The sequence below is a fragment of the Tupaia chinensis genome, unplaced genomic scaffold (genome assembly GCF_000334495.1).
Source record: "Tupaia chinensis unplaced genomic scaffold, TupChi_1.0 Scaffold000658_1, whole genome shotgun sequence".
NCBI lineage: Eukaryota > Metazoa > Chordata > Mammalia > Scandentia > Tupaiidae > Tupaia > Tupaia belangeri.
The window spans coordinates 1,712,659-1,717,644 of NW_006160179.1; positions in this window are offsets into that span (position 1 = coordinate 1,712,659).

The window sequence follows — 4,986 nt, forward strand, 5'->3', positions numbered from 1 at the left end:
TAAATTTAAAAAAAAAAAGAATTTATAAATAAGAAAAGCGATTTACACATTGCCATCATAGTATTAAATTATTCTGAAATTGACTGTGTACTTACTTTGACCTAACATTGATACAGAATGTAATTTATGAGTGGCATTACAAATTTATTTAGAAAATATAAACATTTTCATGAAAAATGATAGAAGCCCAACTGTTGTGATACAGTGGCAATACTAGTATCCCACAAAGATGGAAGTCTTATGACTGACATCAGTTTGAATCCTTGGGCTGGTCTAAAAACACATGAGGAACAGACGCTAACAGGTGCTGAGGATCCTGTGAAGCTGGATAACTGGGGAAAAGGAAGTCACAGCTCGATGAGATCCTGTCTCTTCTCTTTCCTATTGTTCTCTTATGTGCATGTTTGCCACTCTCTCTATCATTAAAAAAAAAAAAAAAAAGAACAACCACAAAAACATCATCTGAACTACAGTGTAATTATATTTTAGGTGAGTTTACATATTTTCTCAGATTACATCGATACAATTTTTTTTTTTTTTTGGAGAGAGATTTTTGCTTTAGGTCTTGTGTGCTCTCCAAAGAGACAGACAGACAAAAAGTGAGAAATCATGGCCCAGGGGTGAAATCATCCCCAGGGAGATTGCCATGCTACAATCTCATCTCTTCTATTCTCTTCTTGGAATTTTGGGTATGCATGCACATGGGCCCAGTGTGAGGTTGTTGTTTTTTTTTTTTTTTTTTTTAAATTTGAGTTATTTTTGCTATAGGGTGCATGCGCTCGCCAGACAGACAGAGAGAGATGGAGAGACAGAAAACGAGAAATCACCCCCCAGGGGGGATGGCCACGCCACAATCCCTTCTCCTCCATTCTCCTCTCGGGATCTTGGGCACACACGCACACACGCACGGTGGGAGTTTAAGCCACTGGGTCCGGGACGCGAACTGCGGTCGACTACGTTTGAGTCCAGCGACATAGCCATTACGCTAACTGCTGGTCCCCCAGTGTGAGTTTTAAACCTCCAGGACTTGAATCAGAGTACATGGGAGTCCAGTGACATAACCATTAAGTCATCTGCTTTTCCATGTACGAACTTTTATATAAGTATTTTTAAGGAAAAAAAAATTAGAAAACTCAATCTTATAATTAAATAATATCTACTGAAATAAAGGTATTAAATTTATTTCTGATCAGAAAGCAACTTTAGTAATGAGAAATATCAAAGACTCAGGGATATTTTTAGTTATATATTGAGTATGTGGTTTTCTCCCTTTGATAGTATTAACACATTTGCCCACCTAACAGCAAGCAATATGTGCACTAATGTTTTTTAGAAAACTAAGGTTTTTTTGAAGTGAGTATAGTATATGTTGCTTAAAATGAATAAAAGTCTTTTTAAAAAGAAAATAGACATTATCCCTTTCATGAACAGTTGTCATCAGAGAAATACAGTGTTGAAATTTGATTTATCCTTGAAACCATTAGGTTTTTGTCTCCTGTCTAATGGAGTGAGTTGGAAAGAAAACTATAGTATATCTGAGAAAAAAATAATATACATGCCCAGGTAAAAAATGTGATGCATTATTTTATCACAGGTACAGAAAACCATTAGGGATTAAGTCATATCCTTTCACTTCTTATATTCCAGAATTGTTTCTGTAAATAATGTATAACTATTGTCTTATATTTAAAAGAAAATCCTGACAAACACATCTAACTAGTTTAAAATTCACTTTACGTCAAGTGATCACGGTCTACCTATAACTATGTCCATGTACACATACACATATATAATTATAAGAAAGTGAATGCTACATATGAGAAAATGTGTTTCTGAACTAAGAATATATGGAAACAGTGATATTATCTCACACACACCCTTAGCATACAGTTATTGGTTCAGTAAAACTACAATGATTTCCTTACAATATTTCTGGTTTTGTGTAAACACCATTGTAAAGGAGATTGGTAATGAAATGGAGCATTAGTAGGTTTAAGTATTTTCTTCCTCCAGTTACAGAGCTTGCAAAAATTTGTCATCTAATATTAGTTGTAAAATTGCTCACTCTTCTGTCCTTTTATACCAAAATGAAGAGATATTTTTCCCTAAGACAACATTTCCTTTCTTAAAAATTTTTTTGCATGAGAGAGAAAGATAAGCACACTCAATAGAGTCTTATTGCACTCTCCTCCCGCTGTCTTCCCCACAACAAAATGTGATTTCTCACTTTTTGTCATAGGCATCAAAGAAACTAAACTCCTGATCATGGACCGAAGAACTGAACTCCTGATCATCCATATGGCTTTCAGCATTGCAGGTAGGGATGTCCCACTGCACCACCACCACCACAGCTGAATCACTTTTATTTTCATGTGTGTGTGGTTTTTGGTTTTTGTTTTTAGAAGTTTTTGCTATGAGGCACATGCGCTCACCAGAAAGATAGAGAGAGACAGAGAGACCGAAAGTGAGAAATCACCCCCAGGTGGGATAGCCTTGCCACGATCCCTTCTCCTCCATTCTCCTCTCAGGATCTTGGGCACGCATGCCCATGAGCCTGGCGTGGGTTTAAGCCACTGGGTCCAGGACTCAAACCGTGGTCAACTACATGGAAATTCAGTGACATAGTCATTTTGCTAACTGCTGGTTCCGCACAGGTGAATCACTTCTAATATAAATTATTTTCTCTTTTTCCACCTCTGAAATAACCTGCAATGACATGGTCCTTATTAATGTTTTGTATCTTCCAATTTTACAGGCTAATTTTATTTTTATAAAAGCACTGGTTAATTTTTTTATCGCTACATTTTATGTTTTGAATGTTGATAAAACATTGTTTCAACTGCCACTGCTACAGTTTTAAGTTCCACATATTTAAGATTGGGTTTCTAGTGCCATATATTAATCCCATTATTATAAGTTTTCAAATACTTATGACCCACATGACTGATCCACATTATTAATAATGTTTATTTAATTCTAAGTAGATGGTATTTTAATTTTCTATAATTTTATAGAAAACATATGATACATTGGTCTTCATTTTTCTCACCTGAATAAACAATTCTCCCATTATACAGTTTGAATTACCTTACCTTTTTTCCTTAATAAGTAGGCACACATTCCTCCATCTTTATCAGTTTCTGAGTATTCTCTTCTCTCTTCTCCACACAACTAAAATACAATTTAAAAACATGCAAATTACATATACCATTCTCTTTCCACTGTCCCTTAAACTGGTAGTATTATTTCAGTTTTCACCGAAATTTCTTGAAGAGACACTTATTTTCCTATTCTCTACATCCTCACTTTCCTCTCAATCGACTATTTACATAAGTATTGTATATTTTATTATCATTTTAATAATTTGCTATCTCTTAAGTAAAATAACTATATAATACATTCCCTTTTATTTTTATTACTTTGCTTATGTGTAAGAAATAACATTTGCTAAATCATTGAATAACTTTAAAATATGAGTTGCTTTGGTTAACAGAAAGGAATAAAGATCAGTTGTATGTTATAGCAAAAAATTAAGCCCTATAGCACTAAGTGGGGTTCCATTCTTTTGCTTGTCGATGCCACCAGAACTGCAATTCAAGATAAAGGATGATCTTTCATCAGGGAACTCATAAAGCAGAACCACAGCTGATTATAGCCAACATGTAACAAAAACAAAAAGTAAAACTTCGTACTTACCAGCAATTGAAGTTTTGGTGTTTTACCACAGTATAATATGTCAAAAGTGGTAACATACAAAATGTATAGGAATGTTTAGAGTTTTGAAAGATGGAGAAATATTATGCAATGGATGATCACTTAACATTATCAAAAGCAATAATATGGTTGACTGTCCAAATTGATTTGCTAGTATTTTGTTGAGAATTCTTACATCTATTGATATCTTCAAAAATATTAGTCAATTATTTTCTTTTTTTTGTTGTGTTCTTGTCTTCTTTTGGTATTAAGATGACAGTGGTATTGTAAAATGAGTTTGGGAGAGGTTCTTTCATTTGAATCTTTCAAAATAGTTTGAGAGAATTGGTGTTAATTCTTCTTTAAAAGTTTTGTATGAGCTTGCTGATGGCATGGTGGTTAAGGCAGCTGGATCCCATCTAGCCCACTGTCCAGTTTGAGTCTTGGACTTTTTGGCTTGAAAAACACACTGGACATGTATTCATGTATGCCTGAAATCCCAAGAGGAGAATGGAGATTGCAGTGTGGCCATCCCTCTGGATGATGTTTTCTCCTCTCTCTGTCTCTCTCTCTTTCTCTTTCTCTCTCCAGTGAAGCTACTGGGACTTGCCTTTTCTTTGTTGGGAGTCTATTTATTCCTGATTCAATTCTACTGCATGTTATTGGTCTATTCTATTTCAGGCTTATAAAAAAATAATATTTCCAATCATACCTACACGTATATAAATAAAATAGAACAAAAATTAAAGATGTAAAACATATGCAATGTTCTGTGTTGAAGATGATGCAGATGGTTATGTCCTTGATTTATCACACACTGCATGCATGTTTTGAAAAACCATATTGTATCCCACAAAAATGTACAGAAATTAAATATGAATAAGAAATTATGAAATAAAATAATAATAATGTGGAGTCAAGTTATTCATCAAGTACATGTGTGTATTTAATGTAACTAGGTGAGTTAGGTTGCATTTAACATGGTACTACAACACAGAAATGAGTTGAGAAAATTATTTATTAGATAGTAAACAGAAAGGAAATGAAAACTTGATATATTCTGATACGTTTGGGGCCAAGAGTCGTAATTGTTATTCATAACCACAGTGAAATATAAAACCTTGGGTCAAAAGTTGCTAAACACTCAACTTTGTGGATGAGATCATATCTGTGTAAGGTCTTTTGTTAAGTTACTAATGTGATTTGCTTGGCTTTCAGCAAATCTTTTTAAGTTTTTAAAAGTTTTTTTTTTTTTTTTTTTTTTTTTGGGGACCAGCAGTTAGCATAATGGCT